The sequence below is a fragment of the Taudactylus pleione genome, unplaced genomic scaffold (assembly GCF_031769625.1).
Source record: "Taudactylus pleione unplaced genomic scaffold, aTauple2 ptg001358l, whole genome shotgun sequence".
NCBI lineage: Eukaryota > Metazoa > Chordata > Amphibia > Anura > Myobatrachidae > Taudactylus > Taudactylus pleione.
Window position 1 is genome coordinate 628,586 of NW_028285758.1, and position 24,989 is coordinate 653,574.

Here is a 24,989-nt window from a genome sequence, read left to right on the forward strand (position 1 = left end):
TCAGGTGCCGCCCAGTCACCACTGTTTAAAAAACATCTGAGGGGATTATTCATCATCTCAGGTGCCACCCACTCACTACTGATTAATAAACATCTGAGGGGCTAATTCACTACCTCAGGTGCCGCCCAGTCACCACTGATTAATAAACATCTGAGGGGCTTATTCACCATCTCAGTTGCCGCCCGTTCACCACTGATTAATAAACATCTGAGGGGCTTAATCACCATCTCAGGTGCCGCCCGGTCACCACTGATTAATAAACATCTGAGGGGCTTATTCACAATCTCAGGTGCCGCCCAGTCACCACTGATTAATAAACATCTGAGGAGCTTATTCACCATCTCAGGTGCCGCCCGGTCACCACTAATTAATAAACATCTGAGGGGCTTATTCACCATCTCAGGTGCCGATCGGTCAACACAGATTAATAAACATCTGAGGGGCTTATTCTCCATCTAAGGTGCTGCCCAGCCACCACTGATTAATAAACATCTGAGGGGCTTATTCACCATCTGCAGCCGCCGCCCGGTCAACATTGATTAATAAACATCTGAGGGGCTTATTCACCATCTCAGGTGCAGCCTGGTCACCACGATTAATACACATCGGAGGGGCTTATTCACCATCTGCAGCCGCCGCCCGGTCACCACTGATTAGTAAACATCTGATTGGCTTATTCACCATCTCAGGTGCCGCCCAGTCAAAACTGATTAATAAACATCTGAGGGGCTTAATCACCATCTAAGGGGCTGCCCAGTCACTACTGATAAATAAACATCTGAGGGGCTTATTCACCATCTCAGGTGCTGCCCGGTCACCACTGATTAATAAACAACTGAGGGGCTTATTCACATTCTCAGATGCTGCCCAGTCACCACTGATTAATAAACATCTGAGGGGCTTATTTACCATCTCAGGTGCCGCCCGGTCACCGCTGATTAATAAACAACTGAGGGGCGTATTCACCATCTCAGGCGTCTCACGGTCACCACTGAATAATAATCAACTGAGGGGCTTATTCACCATCTCAGATGCCGCCCGGTCACCACTGATAAATAAACATCAGAGGGGTTTATTTATCCATCTCAGGTGCCGCCCAGTCACCACAGAATAATAAACATCTGAGGGGCTTATTCACCATCTCAAGTGCCGCCCGGTCACCACTGATTAATAAACATCTGAGGGGCTTATTCACCATCTCAGGTGACGCCCAGTCACCACTGATTGATAAACATCTGAGGGGCTTATTCACCATCTCAGGTGCCGCCCAGTCACCACTGATTGATAAACATCTGAGGGGCTTATTCACCATCTCAGGCGCTGCCCAGTCACCACAGATTAATAAACATCTGAGGGGCTTATTCACCATCTCAAGTGCCGCCCTGTCACCACTGATAAATAAACATCTGAGGGGCTAATTCACCATCTCAGGCGCTGCCTAGTCGCCACTGATTAATAAACATCTGAGAGGCTTATTCACCATCTCAGATGCCGCCCAGTCACCACTGATTAATAAACATCTTAGGGGCTTATTCACCATCTCAGATGCCACCCAGTCACCACTGATTAATAAACATCTGAGGGGCATATTCACCATCTCAGGTGCCGCCCGGTCACCACTGATTAATAAACATCTGAGGGGCTTATTCACCATCTCATGCGATGCCTAGTGGCCACTGATTGATAAACATCTGAGGGGCTTATTCACCATCTCAGTCGCTGCCCAGCCACCACAGATTAATAAACATCTGAGGGGCTTATTCACCATCTCAAGTGCCGCCCGGTCACCACTGATTAATAAACATCTGAGGGGCTTATTCACCATCTCATGCGATGCCTAGTGGCCACTGATTAATAAACATCTGAGGGGCTTATTCACCATCTCAGATGCCGCCCAGTCACCACTGATTAATAAACATCTTAGGGGCTTATTCACCATCTCAGATGCCGCCCAGTCACCACTGATTAATAAACATCTGAGGGGCTTATTTACCATCTCAGTTGCCACCCGGTCACCACTGATTAATAAACATCTGAGGGGCTTATTCACCATCTCAGGTGCCGCCCGGTCACCACTGATTAATAAACATCTGAGGGGCTTATTCACAATCTCAGGTGCCGCCCACTCACCACTGATTGATAAACATCTGAGGGGCTTATTCACCATCTCTCGCACTTCCCAGTAACCACTGATTAATAAACATCTGAGGGGCTTATTCACCATCTCAGGTGCCGCCCGGTCACCACTGATTAATAAATATCTGAGGGGCTTATGCACCATCTGCAGCTACCTCCCAGTCACCACTGATAAATTAATATCTGAGGGGCTTATTCACCATCTGCAGCCGCTGCTCAGTCACCACTGATTAATAAACATCTGAGGGACTTATTCACCTTCCAGGTGCCGCCCAGTCACCACTGATTAATAAACATCTGAGGGGCTTATTCACCATCTCAGGGGCCGCCCAGTCACCACTGGTTAATAAACATCTGAGGGGCTTATTCACCATCTCAGGGGCCGCCCACTCACCACTGATTAATAAACTTCGGAGCGGCTTATTCACTATCTCCGGTGCCGCCCTGTCACCACTGATTAATAAACATCTGTGGGGATTATTCACCATCTCACGTGCTGCCCAGTCACCACTAATTAATAAACATCTGAGGGGCTTATTCACAACCTCATGTGACGCCCAGTCACCACTGATTAATACACATCGGAGGGGCTTATTTACCATTTATTTACCATTTCAGGTGCCACCCGGTTACCACTGATTAATAAACATCTGAGGGGCTTATTCACCATATCAGGAGCTGCCCAGTCACCACTGATTAATAAATATCTGAGGGGCTTATTCACCTTCTAAGGTGCCGCCCAGTCACCACTGATTAATAAACATCTGAGGGATAATTCACCACTCAGATGCCGCCCGGTCACCACTGATTAATAAACATCTGAGGGGCTTATTCACTATCTGCAGCCGCTGCTCAGTCACCACTGATTAATAAACATCTGAGGGGCTTATTCACCATCTCAGGGGCCGCCCACTCACCACTGATTAATAAACATCGGAGGGGCTTATTCAATATCTCCAGTGCCGCCCAGTCACCACTGATTAATAAACTTCTGAGGGGCTTATTCACCATCTAGGTGCTGCCCAGTCACCACTGATTAATAAACATCTGAGGGGCTTATTCAATATCTCCGTGCCGCCCAGTCACCACTGATTAATAAACTTCTGAGGGGCTTATTCACCATCTCAGGTGCTGCCCAGTCACCACTTATTAATAAACATCTGAGGGGCTTATTCCCCATCTCAGATTCTGCCCAGTCATCACTGATTAATAAACATCTGAGGGGCTTATTCACCATCTCAGGTGCTGCCCAGTCACCACTGATTAATAAACATCTGAGGGGCTTATTCCCCATCTCAGATTCTGCCCAGTCATCACTGATTAATAAACATCTGAGGGGCTTATTCACCATCTCAGGTGCTGCCCAGTCACCACTGATTAATAAACATCTGAGGGGCTTATTCACCATCTCAGGTGCCGCCCAGTCACCACTGACTAATAAACATCTGAGGGACTTATTCACCATCTCAGGTGCTGCCCAGCCACCACTGATTAATAAACATCTGAGGGGCTTATTCACCATCTCAGGTGCCGCCCAGTCACCACTGACTAATAAACATCTGAGGGACTTATTCACCATCTCAGGTGCCGCCCAGTCACCACTGATTAATAAACATCTGAGGGGCTTATTCTCCATCTCAGATGCCGCCCAGTCACCACTGATTAATAAACATCGGATGGCTTATTCACCATCTCAGATGCTGCCCAGTCACCACTGATTAATAAACATCTGAGGGGATTATTCACCATCTCAGGTGCCGCCCTGTCACCACTGATTAATAAACATCTTAGGGGCTTATTCACCATCTCAGATGCCGCCCAATCACCACTGATTAATAAACATCTGAGGAGCTTATTTACCATCTCAGGTGCCTCCCGGTCACCACTGATTAATAAACATATGAGGGGCTTATTCACCATCTCAGGTGCCGCCCTGTCACCACTGATTAATAAACATCTGAGGGGCTTATTCACAATCTCAGGTGCCGCCCAATCACCACTGATTGATAAACATCTGAGGGGCTTATTCACCTTCTCAGGCACTGCCTGTAACCACTGATTAATAAACATCTGAGGGGCTTATTCACCATCTAAGGTGCCGCCGGTCACCACTGATTAATACATTTCTGAGGGGCTTATTCACCATCTGCAGCTGCTGCCCAGTCACCACTGATAAATTAATATCTGAGGGGCTTATTCTCCATCTGCAGCTGCTGCTCAGTCACCACTGATTAATAAACATCAGAGGGACTTATTCACCTTCTCAGGTGCCGCCCACTCACCACTGATTAATAAACATCTGAGGGGCTTATTCACCATCTCAGGGGCCGTCCACTCACCACTGATTAATGAACATCGGAGGGGCTTATTCACTATCTCCGGTGCCGCCCACTCACCACTGATTAATAAACATCGGAGGGGCTTATTCACTATCTCCGGTGCCGCCCAGTCACCACTGATTAATAAACATCTGAGGGGCTTATTCCCCATCTCAGGTGCCGCCCAGTCACCACTGATTAATAAACATCTGAGGGGCTTATTCACCATCTCAGGTGCTGCCCAGTCACCACTGATTAATAAACATCTGAGGGGCTTATTCCCCATCTCAGGTGCCGCCCAGTCACCACTGTTTAAAAAACATCTGAGGGGATTATTCATCATCTCAGGTGCCACCCACTCACTACTGATTAATAAACATCTGAGGGGCTAATTCACTACCTCAGGTGCCGCCCAGTCACCACTGATTAATAAACATCTGAGGGGCTTATTCACCATCTCAGTTGCCGCCCGTTCACCACTGATTAATAAACATCTGAGGGGCTTAATCACCATCTCAGGTGCCGCCCGGTCACCACTGATTAATAAACATCTGAGGGGCTTATTCACAATCTCAGGTGCCGCCCAGTCACCACTGATTAATAAACATCTGAGGAGCTTATTCACCATCTCAGGTGCCGATTGGTAAACACAGATTAATAAACATCTGAGGGGCTTATTCTCCATCTAAGGTGCTGCCCAGTCACCACTGATTAATAAACATCTGAGGGGCTTATTCACCATCTGCAGCCGCCGCCCGGTCAACATTGATTAATAAACATCTGAGGGGCTTATTCACCATCTCAGGTGCCGCCCGGTCACCACTGATTAATACACATCGGAGGGGCTTATTCACCATCTGCAGCCGCCGCCCGGTCACCACTGATTAGTAAACATCTGAGGGGCTTATTCACCATCTCAGGTGCCGCCCAGTCAAAACTGATTAATAAACATCTGAGGAGCTTAATCACCATCTAAGGGGCTGCCCAGTCACTACTGATAAATAAACATCTGAGGGGCTTATTCACCATCTCAGGTGCTGCCCGGTCACCACTGATTAATAAACAACTGAGGGGCTTATAAACATTCTCAGATGCTGCCCAGTCACCACTGATTAATAAACATCTGAGGAGCTTATTTACCATCTCAGGTGCCGCCCGGTCACCGCTGATTAATAAACAACTGAGGGGCTTATTCACATTCTCAGATGCTGCCCGGTCACCACTGAATAATAATCAACTGAGGGGCTTATTCACCATCTCAGATGCCGCCCGGTCACCACTGATAAATAAACATCAGAGGGGTTTATTTATCCATCTCAGGTGCCGCCCAGTCACCACAGAATAATAAACATCTGAGGGGCTTATTCACCATCTCAAGTGCCGCCCGGTCACCACTGATTAATAAACATCTGAGGGGCTTATTCACCATCTCAGGTGCCGCCCAGTCACCACTGATTGATAAACATCTGAGGGGCTTATTCACCATCTCAGGTGCCGCCCAGTCTCCACTGATTGATAAACATCTGAGGGGCTTATTCACCATCTCAGGCGCTGCCCAGTCACCACAGATTAATAAACATCTGAGGGGCTTATTCACCATCTCAGGTGCCGCCCAGTCACCACTGATTAATAAACATCTGAGGGGCTTATTCACCATCTCATGCGATGCCTAGTGGCCACTGATTGATAAACATCTGAGGGGCTTATTCACCATCTCAGTCGCTGCCCAGCCACCACAGATTAATAAACATCTGAGGGGCTTATTCACCATCTCAAGTGCCGCCCGGTCACCACTGATTAATAAACATCTGAGGGGCTTATTCACCATCCCATGCGATGCCTAGTGGCCACTGATTAATAAACATCTGAGGGGCTTATTCACCATCTCAGATGCCGCCCAGTCACCACTGATTAATAAACATCTTAGGGGCTTATTCACCATCTCAGATGCCGCCCAGTCACCACTGATTAATAAACATCTGAGGGGCTTATTTACCATCTCAGTTGCCACCCGGTCACCACTGATTAATAAACATCTGAGGGGCTTATTCACCATCTCAGGTGCCGCCCGGTCACCACTGATTAATAAACATCTGAGGGGCTTATTCACAATCTCAGGTGCCGCCCACTCACCACTGATTGATAAACATCTGAGGGGCTTATTCACCATCTCAGGCACTTCCCAGTAACCACTGATTAATAAACATCTGAGGGGCTTATTCACCATCTCAGGTGCCGCCCGGTCACCACTGATTAATAAATATCTGAGGGGCTTATGCACCATCTGCAGCTGCCTCCCAGTCACCACTGATAAATTAATATCTGAGGGGCTTATTCACCATCTGCAGCCGCTGCTCAGTCACCACTGATTAATAAACATCTGAGGGACTTATTCACCTTCCAGGTGCCGCCCAGTCACCACTGATTAATAAACATCTGAGGGGCTTATTCACCATCTCAGGGGCCGCCCAGTCACCACTGGTTAATAAACATCTGAGGGGCTTATTCACCATCTCAGGGGCCGCCCACTCACCACTGATTAATAAACTTCGGAGGGGCTTATTCACTATCTCCGGTGCCGCCCTGTCACCACTGATTAATAAACATCTGAGGGGATTATTCACCATCTCACGTGCTGCCCAGTCACCACTAATTAATAAACATCTGAGGGGCTTATTCACAACCTCATGTGACGCCCAGTCACCACTGATTAATACACATCGGAGGGGCATATTTACCATTTCAGGTGCCACCCGGTTACCACTGATTAATAAACATCTGAGGGGCTTATTCACCATATCAGGAGCTGCCCAGTCACCACTGATTAATAAATATCTGAGGGGCTTATTCACCTTCTAAGGTGCCGCCCAGTCACCACTGATTAATAAACATCTGAGGGGATTATTCACCAACTCAGATGCCGCCCGGTCACCACTGATTAATAAACATCTGAGGGGCTTATTCACTATCTGCAGCCGCTGCTCAGTCACCACTGATTAATAAACATCTGAGGGGCTTATTCACCATCTCAGGGGCCGCCCACTCACCACTGATTAATAAACATCGGAGGGGCTTATTCAATATCTCCGGTGCCGCCCAGTCACCACTGATTAATAAACTTCTGAGGGGCTTATTCACCATCTCAGGTGCTGCCCAGTCACCACTGATTAATAAACATCTGAGGGGCTTATTCAATATCTCCGGTGTCGCCCAGTCACCACTGATTAATAAACTTCTGAGGGGCTTATTCACCATCTCAGGTGCTGCCCAGTCACCACTTATTAATAAACATCTGAGGGGCTTATTCCCCATCTCAGATTCTGCCCAGTCATCACTGATTAATAAACATCTGAGGGGCTTATTCACCATCTCAGGTGCTGCCCAGTCACCACTGATTAATAAACATCTGAGGGGCTTATTCCCCATCTCAGATTCTGCCCAGTCATCACTGATTAATAAACATCTGAGGGGCTTATTCACCATCTCAGGTGCTGCCCAGTCACCACTGATTAATAAACATCTGAGGGGCTTATTCACCATCTCAGGTGCCGCCCAGTCACCACTGACTAATAAACATCTGAGGGACTTATTCACCATCTCAGGTGCTGCCCAGTCACCACTGATTAATAAACATCTGAGGGGCTTATTCACCATCTCAGGTGCCGCCCAGTCACCACTGACTAATAAACATCTGAGGGACTTATTCACCATCTCAGGTGCCGCCCAGTCACCACTGATTAATAAACATCTGAGGGGCTTATTCTCCATCTCAGATGCCGCCCAGTCACCACTGATTAATAAACATCGGATGGGCTTATTCACCATCTCAGATGCTGCCCAGTCACCACTGATTAATAAACATCTGAGGGGATTATTCACCATCTCAGGTGCCGCCCTGTCACCACTGATTAATAAACATCTTAGGGGCTTATTCACCATCTCAGATGCCGCCCAATCACCACTGATTAATAAACATCTGAGGAGCTTATTTACCATCTCAGGTGCCTCCCGGTCACCACTGATTAATAAACATATGAGGGGCTTATTCACCATCTCAGGTGCCGCCCTGTCACCACTGATTAATAAACATCTGAGGGGCTTATTCACAATCTCAGGTGCCGCCCAATCACCACTGATTGATAAACATCTGAGGGTCTTATTCACCTTCTCAGGCACTGCCTGTAACCACTGATTAATAAACATCTGAGGGGCTTATTCACCATCTAAGGTGCCGCCCGGTCACCACTGATTAATACATTTCTGAGGGGCTTATTCACCATCTGCAGCTGCTGCCCAGTCACCACTGATAAATTAATATCTGAGGGGCTTATTCTCCATCTGCAGCTGCTGCTCAGTCACCACTGATTAATAAACATCAGAGGGACTTATTCACCTTCTCAGGTGCCGCCCACTCACCACTGATTAATAAACATCTGAGGGGCTTATTCACCATCTCAGGGGCCGTCCACTCACCACTGATTAATGAACATCGGAGGGGCTTATTCACTATCTCCGGTGCCGCCCACTCACCACTGATTAATAAACATCGGAGGGGCTTATTCACTATCTCCGGTGCCGCCCAGTCACCACTGATTAATAAACATCTGAGGGGCTTATTCCCCATCTCAGGTGCCGCCCAGTCACCACTGATTAATAAACATCTGAGGGGCTTATTCACCATCTCAGGTGCTGCCCAGTCACCACTGATTAATAAACATCTGAGGGGCTTATTCCCCATCTCAGGTGCCGCCCAGTCACCACTGTTTAAAAAACATCTGAGGGGATTATTCATCATCTCAGGTGCCACCCACTCACTACTGATTAATAAACATCTGAGGGGCTAATTCACTACCTCAGGTGCCGCCCAGTCACCACTGATTAATAAACATCTGAGGGGCTTATTCACCATCTCAGTTGCCGCCCGTTCACCACTGATTAATAAACATCTGAGGGGCTTAATCACCATCTCAGGTGCCGCCCGGTCACCACTGATTAATAAACATCTGAGGGGCTTATTCACAATCTCAGGTGCCGCCCAGTCACCACTGATTAATAAACATCTGAGGAGCTTATTCACCATCTCAGGTGCCGATCGGTAAACACAGATTAATAAACATCTGAGGGGCTTATTCTCCATCTAAGGTGCTGCCCAGTCACCACTGATTAATAAACATCTGAGGGGCTTATTCACCATCTGCAGCCGCCGCCCGGTCAACATTGATTAATAAACATCTGAGGGGCTTATTCACCATCTCAGGTGCCGCCCGGTCACCACTGATTAATACACATCGGAGGGGCTTATTCACCATCTGCAGCCGCCGCCCGGTCACCACTGATTAGTAAACATCTGAGGGGCTTATTCACCATCTCAGGTGCCGCCCAGTCAAAACTGATTAATAAACATCTGAGGAGCTTAATCACCATCTAAGGGGCTGCCCAGTCACTACTGATAAATAAACATCTGAGGGGCTTATTCACCATCTCAGGTGCTGCCCGGTCACCACTGATTAATAAACAACTGAGGGGCTTATAAACATTCTCAGATGCTGCCCAGTCACCACTGATTAATAAACATCTGAGGAGCTTATTTACCATCTCAGGTGCCGCCCGGTCACCGCTGATTAATAAACAACTGAGGGGCTTATTCACATTCTCAGATGCTGCCCGGTCACCACTGAATAATAATCAACTGAGGGGCTTATTCACCATCTCAGATGCCGCCCGGTCACCACTGATAAATAAACATCAGAGGGGTTTATTTATCCATCTCAGGTGCCGCCCAGTCACCACAGAATAATAAACATCTGAGGGGCTTATTCACCATCTCAAGTGCCGCCCGGTCACCACTGATTAATAAACATCTGAGGGGCTTATTCACCATCTCAGGTGCCGCCCAGTCACCACTGATTGATAAACATCTGAGGGGCTTATTCACCATCTCAGGTGCCGCCCAGTCTCCACTGATTGATAAACATCTGAGGGGCTTTTTCACCATCTCAGGCGCTGCCCAGTCACCACAGATTAATAAACATCTGAGGGGCTTATTCACCATCTCAGCTGCCGCCCACTCACCACTGATTGATAAACATCTGAGGGGCTTATTCACCATCTCAGGTGCCGCCCAGTCACCACTGATTGATAAACATCTGAGGGGCTTATTCACCATCTCAGGTGCTGCCCAGTCACCACAGATTAATAAACATCTGAGGGGCTTATTCACCATCTCAAGTGCCGCCCTGTCACCACTGATTAATAAACATCTGAGGGGCTAATTCACCATCTCAGGCGCTGCCTAGTCGCCACTGATTAATAAACATCTGAGGGGCTTATTCACCATCTCAGATGCCGCCCAGTCACCACTGATTAATAAACATCTTAGGGGCTTATTCACCATCTCAGATGCCGCCCAGTCACCACTGATTAATAAACATCTGAGGGGCTTATTTACCATATCAGGTGTCACCCGGTCACCACTGATTAATAAACCTCTGAGGGGCTTATTCACCATCTCAGGTGCCGCCCAGTCTCCACTGATTGATAAACATCTGAGGGGCTTATTCACCATCTCAGTCGCTGCCCAGCCACCACAGATTAATAAACATCTGAGGGGCTTATTCACCATCTCAAGTGCTGCCCGGTCACCACTGATTAATAAACATCTGAGGTGCTTATTCACCATCTCAGGCGCTGCATAGTGGCCACTGATTAATAAACATCTGAGGGGCTTATTCACCATCTCAGATGCTGCCCAGTCACCACTGATTAATAAACATCTGAGGGGCTTATTTACCATCTCAGTTGCCACCCGGTCACCACTGATTAATAAACATCTGAGGGGCTTATTCACCATCTCAGGTGCCGCCCGGTCACCACTGATTAATAAACATCTGAGGGGCTTATTCACAATCTCAGGTGCCGCCCAGTCACCACTGATTGATAAACATCAGAGGGGCTTATTCACCATCTCAGGCACTTCCCAGTAACCACTGATTAATAAACATCTGAGGGGCTTATTCACCATCTCAGGTGCCGCCCGGTCACCACTGATTAATTAATATCTGAGGGGCTTATTCACCATCTGCAGCTGCCTCCCAGTCACCACTGATAAATTAATATATGAGGGGCTTATTCACCATCTGCAGCCGCTGCTCAGTCACCACTGATTAATAAACATCTGAGGGACTTATTCACCTTCCAGGTGCCGCCCAGTCACCACTGATTAATAAACATCTGAGGGGCTTATTCACCATCTCAGGGGCCGCCCAGTCACCACTGGTTAATAAACATCTGAGGGGCTTATTCACCATCTCAGGGGCCGCCCACTCACCACTGATTAATAAACATCGGAGGGGCTTATTCACTATCTCCGGTGCCGCCCAGTCACCACTGATTAATAAACATCTGAGGGGCTTATTCACCATCTCAGGGGCCGCCCAGTCACCACTGGTTAATAAACATCTGAGGGGCTTATTCACCATCTCAGGGGCCGCCCACTCACCACTGATTAATAAACTTCGGAGGGGCTTATTCACTATCTCCGGTGCCGCCCTGCCACCACTGATTAATAAACATCTGAGGGGATTATTCACCATCTCACGTGCTGCCCAGTCACCACTAATTAATAAACATCTGAGGGGCTTATTCACAACCTCATGTGACGCCCAGTCACCACTGATTAATACACATCGGAGGGGCTTATTTACCATCTCAGGTGCCACCCGGTTACCACTGATTAATAAACATCTGAGGGGCTTATTCACCATATCAGGAGCTGCCCAGTCACCACTGATTAATAAATATCTGAGGGGCTTATTCACCTTCTAAGGTGCCACCCAGTCACCACTGATTAATAAACATCTGAGGGGATTATTCACCAACTCAGATGCCGCCCGGTCACCACTGATTAATAAACATCTGAGGGGCTTATTCACTATCTGCAGCCTCTGCTCAGTCACCAATGATTAATAAACATCTGAGGGGCTTATTCACCATCTCAGGGGCCGCCCACTCACCACTGATTAATAAACATCAGAGGGGCTTATTCAATATCTCCGGTGCCGCCCAGTCACCACTGATTAATAAACATCTGAGGGGCTTATTCAATATCTCCGGTGCCGCCCAGTCACCACTGATTAATAAACTTCTGAGGGGCTTATTCACCATCTCAGGTGCTGCCCAGTCACCACTTATTAATAAACATCTGAGGGGCTTATTCCCCATCTCAGATTCTGCCCAGTCATCACTGATTAATAAACATCTGAGGGGCTTATTCACCATCTCAGGTGCTGCCCAGTCACCACTGATTAATAAACATCTGAGGGGTTTATTCCCCATCTCAGATTCTGCCCAGTCATCACTGATTAATAAACATCTGAGGGGCTTATTCACCATCTCAGGTGCTGCCCAGTCACCACTGATTAATAAACATCTGAGGGGCTTATTCACCATCTCAGGTGCCGCCCAGTCACCACTGACTAATAAACATCTGAGGGACTTATTCACCATCTCAGGTGCTGCCCAGTCACCACTGATTAATAAACATCTGAGGGGCTTATTCACCATCTCAGGTGCTGCCCAGTCACCACTGACTAATAAACATCTGAGGGACTTATTCACCATCTCAGGTGCCGCCCAGTCACCACTGATTAATAAACATCTGAGGGGCTTATTCTCCATCTCAGATGCCGCCCAGTCACCACTGATTAATAAACATCGGATGGGCTTATTCACCATCTCAGATGCTGCCCAGTCACCACTGATTAATAAACATCTGAGGGGATTATTCACCATCTCAGATGCCGCCCAATCACCACTGATTAATAAACATCTGAGGAGCTTATTTACCATCTCAGGTGCCTCCCGGTCACCACTGATTAATAAACATATGAGGGGCTTATTCACCATCTCAGGTGCCGCCCTGTCACCACTGATTAATAAACATCTGAGGGGCTTATTCACAATCTCAGGTGCCGCCCAATCACCACTGATTGATAAACATCTGAGGGGCTTATTCACCTTCTCAGGCACTGTCTGTAACCACTGATTAATAAACATCTGAGGGGCTTATTCACCATCTAAGGTGCCGCCCGGTCACAACTGATTAATACATTTCTGAGGGGCTTATTCACCATCTGCAGCTGCTGCCCAGTCACCACTGATAAATTAATATCTGAGGGGCTTATTCTCCATCTGCAGCTGCTGCTCAGTCACCACTGATTAATAAACATCAGAGGGACTTATTCACCTTCTCAGGTGCCGCCCACTCACCACTGATTAATAAACATCTGAGGGGCTTATTCACCATCTCAGGGGCCGTCCACTCACCACTGATTAATGAACATCGGAGGGGCTTATTCACTATCTCCGGTGCCGCCCACTCACCACTGATTAATAAACATCGGAGGGGCTTATTCACTATCTCCGGTGCCGCCCAGTCACCACTGATTAATAAACATCTGAGGGGCTTATTCCCCATCTCAGGTGCCGCCCAGTCACCACTGATTAATAAACATCTGAGGGGCTTATTCACCATCTCAGGTGCTGCCCAGTCACCACTGATTAATAAACATCTGAGGGGCTTATTCCCCATCTCAGGTGCCGCCCAGTCACCACTGTTTAAAAAACTTCTGAGGGGATTATTCATCATCTCAGGTGCCACCCACTCACTACTGATTAATAAACATCTGAGGGGCTAATTCACTACCTCAGGTGCCGCCCAGTCACCACTGATTAATAAACATCTGAGGGGCTTATTCACCATCTCAGTTGCCTCCCGTTCACCACTGATTAATAAACATCTGAGGGTCTTAATCACCATCTCAGGTGCCGCCCGGTCACCACTGATTAATAAACATCTGAGGGGCTTATTCACAATCTCAGGTGCCGCCCAGTCACCACTGATTAATAAACATCTGAGGAGCTTATTCACCATCTCAGGTGCCGATCGGTAAACACAGATTAATAAACATCTGAGGGACTTATTCTCCATCTAAGGTGCTGCCCAGTCACCACTGATTAATAAACATCTGAGGGGCTTATTCACCATCTGCAGCCGCCGCCCGGTCAACATTGATTAATAAACATCTGAGGGGCTTATTCACCATCTCAGGTGCCGCCCGGTCACCACTGATTAATACACATCGGAGGGGCTTATTCACCATCTGCAGCCGCCGCCCGGTCACCACTGATTAGTAAACATCTGAGGGGTTATTCACCATCTCAGGTGCCGCCCAGTCAAAACTGATTAATAAACATCTGAGGAGCTTAATCACCATCTAAGGGGCTGCCCAGTCACTACTGATAAATAAACATCTGAGGGGCTTATTCACCATCTCAGGTGCTGCCCGGTCACCACTGATTAATAAACAACTGAGGGGCTTATTCACATTCTCAGATGCTGCCCGGTCACCACTGAATAATAATCAACTGAGGGGCTTATTCACCATCTCAGATGCCGCCCGGTCACCACTGATAAATAAACATCAGAGGGGTTTATTTATCCATCTCAGGTGCCGCCCAGTCACCACAGAATAATAAACATCTGAGGGGCTTATTCACCATCTCAAGTGCCGCCCGGTCACCACTGATTAATAAACATCTGAGGGGCTTATTCACCATCTCAGGTGCCGCCCAGTCACCACTGATTGATAAACATCTGAGGGGCTTATTCACCATCTCAGGTGCCGCCCAGTCTCCACTGATTGATAAACATCTGAGGGGCTTATTCACCATCTCAGGCGCTGCCCAGTCACCACAGATTAATAAACATCTGAGGGGCTTATTCACCATCTCAGGTGCCGCCCAGTCACCACTGATTGATAAACATCTGAGGGGCTTATTCACCATCTCAGGTGCCGCCCAGTCACCACTGATTGATAAACATCTGAGGGGCTTATTCACCATCTCAGGTGCTGCCCAGTCACCACAGATTAATAAACATCTGAGGGGCTTATTCACCATCTCAAGTGCCGCCCTGTCACCACTGATTAATAAACATCTGAGGGGCTAATTCACCATCTCAGGCGCTGCCTAGTCGCCACTGATTAATAAACATCTGAGGGGCTTATTCACCATCTCAGATGCCGCCCAGTCACCACTGATTAATAAACATCTTAGGGGCTTATTCACCATCTCAGATGCCGCCCAGTCACCACTGATTAATAAACATCTGAGGGGCTTATTTACCATCTCAGGTGTCACCCGGTCACCACTGATTAATAAACCTCTGAGGGGCTTATTCACCATCTCAGGTGCCGCCCAGTCTCCACTGATTGATAAACATCTGAGGGGCTTATTCACCATCTCAGTCGCTGCCCAGCCACCACAGATTAATAAACATCTGAGGGGCTTATTCACCATCTCAAGTGCTGCCCGGTCACCACTGATTAATAAACATCTGAGGTGCTTATTCACCATCTCAGGCGCTGCATAGTGGCCACTGATTAATAAACATCTGAGGGGCTTATTCACCATCTCAGATGCTGCCCAGTCATCACTGATTAATAAACATCTGAGGGGCTTATTTACCATCTCAGTTGCCACCCGGTCACCACTGATTAATAAACATCTGAGGGGCTTATTCACCATCTCAGGTGCCGCCCGGTCACCACTGATTAATAAACATCTGAGGGGCTTATTCACAATCTCAGGTGCCGCCCAGTCACCACTGATTGATAAACATCTGAGGGGCTTATTCACCATCTCAGGCACTTCCCAGTAACCACTGATTAATAAACATCTGAGGGGCTTATTCACCATCTCAGGTGCCGCCCGGTCACCACTGATTAATTAATATCTGAGGGGCTTATTCACCATCTGCAGCTGCCTCCCAGTCACCACTGATAAATTAATATATGAGGGGCTTATTCACCATCTGCAGCCGCTGCTCAGTCACCACTGATTAATAAACATCTGAGGGACTTATTCACCTTCCAGGTGCCGCCCAGTCACCACTGATTAATAAACATCTGAGGGGCTTATTCACCATCTCAGGGGCCGCCCAGTCACCACTGGTTAATAAACATCTGAGGGGCTTATTCACCATCTCAGGGGCCGCCCACTCACCACTGATTAATAAACATCGGAGGGGCTTATTCACTATCTCCGGTGCCGCCAAGTCACCACTGATTAATAAACATCTGAGGGGATTATTCACCATCTCACGTGCTGCCCAGTCACCACTGATTAATAAACATCTGAGGGGCTTATTCACAACCTCAGGTGCCGCCCAGTCACCACTGATTAATACACATCGGAGGGGCTTATTTACCATCTCAGGTGCCACCCGGTTACCACTGATTAATAAACATCTGAGGGGCTTATTCACCATATCAGGAGCTGCCCAGTCACCACTGATTAATAAATATCTGAGGGGCTTATTCACCTTCTAAGGTGCCGCCCAGTCACCACTGATTAATAAACATCTGAGGGGATTATTCACCAACTCAGATGCCGCCCGGTCACCACTGATTAATTAACATCTGAGGGGCTTATTCACCATCTGCAGCCGCTGCTCAGTCACCACTGATTAATAAACATCTGAGGGGCTTATTCACCATCTCAGGGGCCGCCCACTCACCACTGATTAATAAACATCGGAGGGGCTTATTCAATATCTCCGGTGCCGCCCAGTCACCACTGATTAATAAACATCTGAGGGGCTTATTCACCATCTCAAGTGCCGCCCTGTCACCACTGATTAATAAACATCTGAGGGGCTAATTCACCATCTCAGGCGCTGCCTAGTCGCCACTGATTAATAAACATCTGAGGGGCTTATTCACCATCTCAGATGCCGCCCAGTCACCACTGATTAATAAACATCTTAGGGGCTTATTCACCATCTCAGATGCCGCCCAGTCACCACTGATTAATAAACATCTGAGGGGCTTATTTACCATCTCAGGTGTCACCCGGTCACCACTGATTAATAAACCTCTGAGGGGCTTATTCACCATCTCAGGTGCCGCCCAGTCTCCACTGATTGATAAACATCTGAGGGGCTTATTCACCATCTCAGTCGCTGCCCAGCCACCACAGATTAATAAACATCTGAGGGGCTTATTCACCATCTCAAGTGCTGCCCGGTCACCACTGATTAATAAACATCTGAGGTGCTTATTCACCATCTCAGGCGCTGCATAGTGGCCACTGATTAATAAACATATGAGGGGCTTATTCACCATCTCAGATGCTGCCCAGTCACCACTGATTAATAAACATCTGAGGGGCTTATTTACCATCTCAGTTGCCACCCGGTCACCACTGATTAATAAACATCTGAGGGGCTTATTCACCATCTCAGGTGCCGCCCGGTCACCACTGATTAATAAACATCTGAGGGGCTTATTCACAATCTCAGGTGCCGCCCAGTCACCACTGATTGATAAACATCTGAGGGGCTTATTCACCATCTCAGGCACTTCCCAGTAACCACTGATTAATAAACATCTGAGGGGCTTATTCACCATCTCAGGTGCCGCCCGGTCACCACTGATTAATTAATATCTGAGGGGCTTATTCACCATCTGCAGCTGCCTCCCAGTCACCACTGATAAATTAATATATGAGGGGCTTATTCACCATCTGCAGCCGCTGCACAGTCACCACTGATTAATAAACATCTGAGGGACTTATTCACCTTCCAGGTGCCGCCCAGTCACCACTGATTAATAAACATCTGAGGGGCTTATTCACCATCTCAGGGGCCGCCCAGTCACCACTGGTTAATAAACATCTGAGGGGCTTATTCACCATCTCAGGGGCCGCCCACTCACCACTGATTAATAAACATCGGAGGGGCTTATTCACTATCTCCGGTGCCGCCCAGTCACCACTGATTAATAAACATCTGAGGGGATTATTCACCATCTCACGTGCTGCCCAGTCACCACTGATTAATAAACATCTGAGGGGCTTATTCACAACCTCAGGTGCCGCCCAGTCACCACTGATTAATACACATCGGAGGGGCTTATTTACCATCTCAGGTGCCACCCGGTTACCACTGATTAATAAACATCTGAGGGGCTTATTCACCATATCAGGAGCTGCCCAGTCACCACTGATTAATAAATATCTGAGGGGCTTATTCACCTTCTAAGGTGCCGCCCAGTCACCACTGATTAATAAACATCTGAGGGGATTATTCACCAACTCAGATGCCGCCCGGTCACCACTGATTAATTAACATCTGAGGGGCTTATTCACCATCTGCAGCCGCTGCTCAGTCACCACTGATTAATAAACATCTGAGGGGCTTATTCACCATCTCAGGGGCCGCCCACTCACCACTGATTAATAAACATCGGAGGGGCTTATTCAATATCTCCGGTGCCGCCCAGTCACCACTGATTAATAAACATCTGAGGGGCTTATTCACCATCTCAGGCGCTGCCTAGTGGCCACTGATTAATAAACATCTGAGGGGCTTATTCACCATCTCAGATGCCGCCCAGTCACCACTGATTAATAAACATCTGAGGGGCTTATTTACCATCTCAGTTGCCACCCGGTCACCACTGATTAATAAACATCTGAGGGGCTTATTCACCATCTCAGGTGCCGCCCGGTCACCACTGATTAATAAACATCTGAGGGGCTTATTCACAATCTCAGGTGCCACCCAGTCACCACTGATTGATAAACATCTGAGGGGCTTATTCACCATCTCAGGCACTTCCCAGTAACCACTGATTAATAAACATCTGAGGGGCTTATTCACCTTCTAAGGTGCCGCCCAGTCACCACTGATTAATAAACATCTGAGGGGATTATTCACCAACTCAGATGCCGCCCGGTCACTACTGATTAATAAACATCTAAGGGGCTTATTCACCATCTGCAGCCACTGCTCAGTCACCACTGATTAATAAACATCTGAGGGGCTTTTTCACCATCTCAGGGGCCGCCCACTCACCACTGATTAATAAACATCGGAGGGGCTTATTCAATATCTCCGGTGCCGCCCAGTCACCACTGATTAATAAACTTCTGAGGGGCTTATTCACCATCTCAGGTGCTGCCCAGTCACCACTGATTAATAAACATCTGAGGGGCTTATTCCCCATCTCAGATTCTGCCCAGTCATCACTGATTAATAAACATCTAAGGGGCTTATTCACCATCTCAGGTGCCGCCCGGTCACCACTGATTAATTAATATCTGAGGGGCTTATTCACCATCTGCAGCTGCCTCCCAGTCACCACTGATAAATTAATATATGAGGGGCTTATTCACCATCTGCAGCCGCTGCTCAGTCACCACTGATTAATAAACATCTGAGGGACTTATTCACCTTCCAGGTGCCGCCCAGTCACCACTGATTAATAAACATCTGAGGGGCTTATTCACCATCTCAGGGGCCGCCCAGTCACCACTGGTTAATAAACATCTGAGGGGCTTATTCACCATCTCAGGGGCCGCCCACTCACCACTGATTAATAAACATCGGAGGGGCTTATTCACTATCTCCGGTGCCGCCCAGTCACCACTGATTAATAAACATCTGAGGGGATTATTCACCATCTCACGTGCTGCCCAGTCACCACTGATTAATAAACATCTGAGGTGCTTATTCACCATCTCAGGCGCTGCATAGTGGCCACTGATTAATAAACATCTGAGGGGCTTATTCACCATCTCAGATGCTGCCCAGTCATCACTGATTAATAAACATCTGAGGGGCTTATTTACCATCTCAGTTGCCACCCGGTCACCACTGATTAATAAACATCTGAGGGGCTTATTCACCATCTCAGGTGCCGCCCGGTCACCACTGATTAATAAACATCTGAGGGGCTTATTCACAATCTCAGGTGCCGCCCAGTCACCACTGATTGATAAACATCTGAGGGGCTTATTCACCATCTCAGGCACTTCCCAGTAACCACTGATTAATAAACATCTGAGGGGCTTATTCACCATCTCAGGTGCCGCCCGGTCACCACTGATTAATTAATATCTGAGGGGCTTATTCACCATCTGCAGCTGCCTCCCAGTCACCACTGATAAATTAATATATGAGGGGCTTATTCACCATCTGCAGCCGCTGCTCAGTCACCACTGATTAATAAACATCTGAGGGACTTATTCACCTTCCAGGTGCCACCCAGTCACCACTGATTAATAAACATCTGAGGGGCTTATTTACCATCTCAGTTGCCACCCGGTCACCACTGATTAATAAACATCTGAGGGGCTTATTCACCATCTCAGGTGCCGCCCGGTCACCACTGATTAATAAACATCTGAGGGGCTTATTCACAATCTCAGGTGCCGCCCAGTCACCACTGATTGATAAACATCTGAGGGGCTTATTCACCATCTCAGGCACTTCCCAGTAACCACTGATTAATAAACATCTGAGGGGCTTATTCACCATCTCAGGTGCCGCCCGGTCACCACTGATTAATTAATATCTGAGGGGCTTATTCACCATCTGCAGCTGCCTCCCAGTCACCACTGATAAATTAATATATGAGGGGCTTATTCACCATCTGCAGCCGCTGCTCAGTCACCACTGATTAATAAACATCTGAGGGACTTATTCACCTTCCAGGTGCCGCCCAGTCACCACTGATTAATAAACATCTGAGGGGCTTATTCACCATCTCAGGGGCCGCCCAGTCACCACTGGTTAATAAACATCTGAGGGGCTTATTCACCATCTCAGGGGCCGCCCACTCACCACTGATTAATAAACATCGGAGGGGCTTATTCACTATCTCCGGTGCCGCCCAGTCACCACTGATTAATAAACATCTGAGGGGATTATTCACCATCTCACGTGCTGCCCAGTCACCACTGATTAATAAACATCTGAGGGGCTTATTCACAACCTCAGGTGCCGCCCAGTCACCACTGATTAATACACATCGGAGGGGCTTATTTACCATCTCAGGTGCCACCCGGTTACCACTGATTAATAAACATCTGAGGGGCTTATTCACCATATCAGGAGCTGCCTAGTCACCACTGATTAATAAATATCTGAGGGGCTTATTCACCTTCAAAGGTGCCGCCCAGTCACCACTGATTAATAAACATCTGAGGGGATTATTCACCAACTCAGATGCCGCCCGGTCACCACTGATTAATAAACATCTGAGGGGCTTATTCACCATCTGCAGCCGCTGCTCAGTCACCACTGATTAATAAACATCTGAGGGGCTTTTTCACCATCTCAGGGGCCGCCCACTCACCACTGATTAATAAACATCGGAGGGGCTTATTCAATATCTCCGGTGCCGCCCAGTCACCACTGATTAATAAACTTCTGAGGGGCTTATTCACCATCTCAGGTGCTGCCCAGTCACCACTGATTAATAAACATCTGAGGGGCTTATTCCCCATCTCAGATTCTGCCCAGTCATCACTGATTAATAAACATCTGAGGGGCTTATTCACCATCTCAGGTGCTGCCCAGTCACCACTGATTAATAAACATCTGAGGGGCTTATTCACCATCTCAGGTGCCGCCCGGTTACCACTGATTAATAAACATCTGAGGGGCTTATTCACCATCTCAGGTGCCGCCCAGTCACCGCTGACTAATAAACATCTGATGGACTTATTCACCATCTCAGGTGCCGCCCAGTCACCACTGATTAATAAACATCTGAGGGGCTTATTCTCCATCTCAGATGCCGCCCAGTCACCACTGATTAATAAACATCGGAGGGGCTTATTCACCATCTCAGGTGCCGCCCGGTTACCACTGATTAATAAACATCTGAGGGGCTTATTCACCATCTCAGGTGCCGCCCAGTCACCACTGACTAATAAACATCTGAGGGGCTTATTCACCATCTCAAGTGCCGCCCTGTCACCACTGATTAATAAACATCTGAGGGGCTAATTCACCATCTCAGGCGCTGCCTAGTCGCCACTGATTAATAAACATCTGAGGGGCTTATTCACCATCTCAGATGCCGCCCAGTCACCACTGATTAATAAACATCTTAGGGGCTTATTCACCATCTCAGATGCCGCCCAGTCACCACTGATTAATAAAGATCTGAGGGGCTTATTTACCATCTCAGGTGTCACCCGGTCACCACTGATTAATAAACCTCTGAGGGGCTTATTCACCATCTCAGGTGCCGCCCAGTCTCCACTGATTGATAAACATCTGAGGGGCTTATTCACCATCTCAGTCGCTGCCCAGCCACCACAGATTAATAAACATCTGAGGGGCTTATTCACCATCTCAAGTGCCGCCCGGTCACCACTGATTAATAAACATCTGAGGGGCTTATTCACCATCTCAGGTGCTGCCTAGTGGCCACTGATTAATAAACATCTGAGGGGCTTATTCACCATCTCAGATGCCGCCCAGTCACCACTGATTAATAAACATCTTAGGGGCTTATTCACCATCTCAGATGCCGCCCAGTCACCACTGATTAATAAAGATCTGAGGGGCTTATTTACCATCTCAGGTGTCACCCGGTCACCACTGATTAATAAACCTCTGAGGGGCTTATTCACCATCTCAGGTGCCGCCCAGTCTCCACTGATTGATAAACATCTGAGGGGCTTATTCACCATCTCAGTCGCTGCCCAGCCACCACAGATTAATAAACATCTGAGGGGTTATTCACCATCTCAAGTGCCGCCCGGTCACCACTGATTAATAAACATCTGAGGGACTTATTCACCTTCCAGGTGCCGCCCAGTCACCACTGATTAATAAACATCTGAGGGGCTTATTCACCATCTCAGGGGCCGCCCAGTCACCACTGGTTAATAAACATCTGAGGGGCTTATTCACCATCTCAGGGGCCGCCCACTCACCACTGATTAATAAACATCGGAGGGGCTTATTCACTATCTCCGGTGCCGCCCAGTCACCACTGATTAATAAACATCTGAGGGGATTATTCACCATCTCACGTGCTGCCCAGTCACCACTGATTAATAAACATCTGAGGGGCTTATTCACAACCTCAGGTGCCGCCCAGTCACCACTGATTAATACACATCGGAGGGGCTTATTTACCATCTCAGGTGCCACCCGGTTACCACTGATTAATAAACATCTGAGGGGCTTATTCACCATATCAGGAGCTGCCCAGTCACCACTGATTAATAAATATCTGAGGGGCTTATTCACCTTCTAAGGTGCCGCCCAGTCACCACTGATTAATAAACATCTGAGGGGATTATTCACCAACTCAGATGCCGCCCGGTCACCACTGATTAATAAACATCTAAGGGGCTTATTCACCATCTGCAGCCACTGCTCAGTCACCACTGATTAATAAACATCTGAGGGGCTTTTTCACCATCTCAGGGGCCGCCCACTCACCACTGATTAATAAACATCGGAGGGGCTTATTCAATATCTCCGGTGCCGCCCAGTCACCACTGATTAATAAACTTCTGAGGGGCTTATTCACCATCTCAGGTGCTGCCCAGTCACCACTGATTAATAAACATCTGAGGGGCTTATTCCCCATCTCAGATTCTGCCCAGTCATCACTGATTAATAAACATCTGAGGGGCTTATTCACCATCTCAGGTGATGCCCAGTCACCACTGATTAATAAACATCTGAGGGGCTTATTCACCATCTCAGGTGCCGCCCGGTTACCACTGATTAATAAACATCTGAGGGGCTTATTCACCATCTCAGGTGCCGCCCAGTCACCACTGACTAATAAACATCTGAGGGACTTATTCACCATCTCAGGTGCCGCCCAGTCACCACTGATTAATAAACATCTGAGGGGCTTATTCTCCATCTCAGATGCCGCCCAGTCACCACTGATTAATAAACATCGGAGGGGCTTATTCACCATCTCAGGTGCCGCCCGGTTACCACTGATTAATAAACATCTGAGGGGCTTATTCACCATCTCAGGTGCCGCCCAGTCACCACCGACTAATAAACATCTGAGGGGCTTATTCACCATCTCAAGTGCCGCCCTGTCACCACTGATTAATAAACATCTGAGGGGCTAATTCACCATCTCAGGCGCTGCCTAGTCGCCACTGATTAATAAACATCTGAGGGGCTTATTCACCATCTCAGATGCCGCCCAGTCACCACTGATTAATAAACATCTTAGGGGCTTATTCACCATCTCAGATGCCGCCCAGTCACCACTGATTAATAAAGATCTGAGGGGCTTATTTACCATCTCAGGTGTCACCCGGTCACCACTGATTAATAAACCTCTGAGGGGCTTATTCACCATCTCAGGTGCCGCCCAGTCTCCACTGATTGATAAACATCTGAGGGGCTTATTCACCATCTCAGTCGCTGCCCAGCCACCACAGATTAATAAACATCTGAGGGGCTTATTCACCATCTCAAGTGCCGCCCGGTCACCACTGATTAATAAACATCTGAGGGGCTTATTCACCATCTCAGGTGCTGCCTAGTGGCCACTGATTAATAAACCTCTGAGGGGCTTATTCACCATCTCAGGTGCCGCCCTGTCACCACTGATTAATAAACATCTTAGGGGCTTATTCACCATCTCAGATGCCGCCCAATCACCACTGATTAATAAACATCTGAGGAGCTTA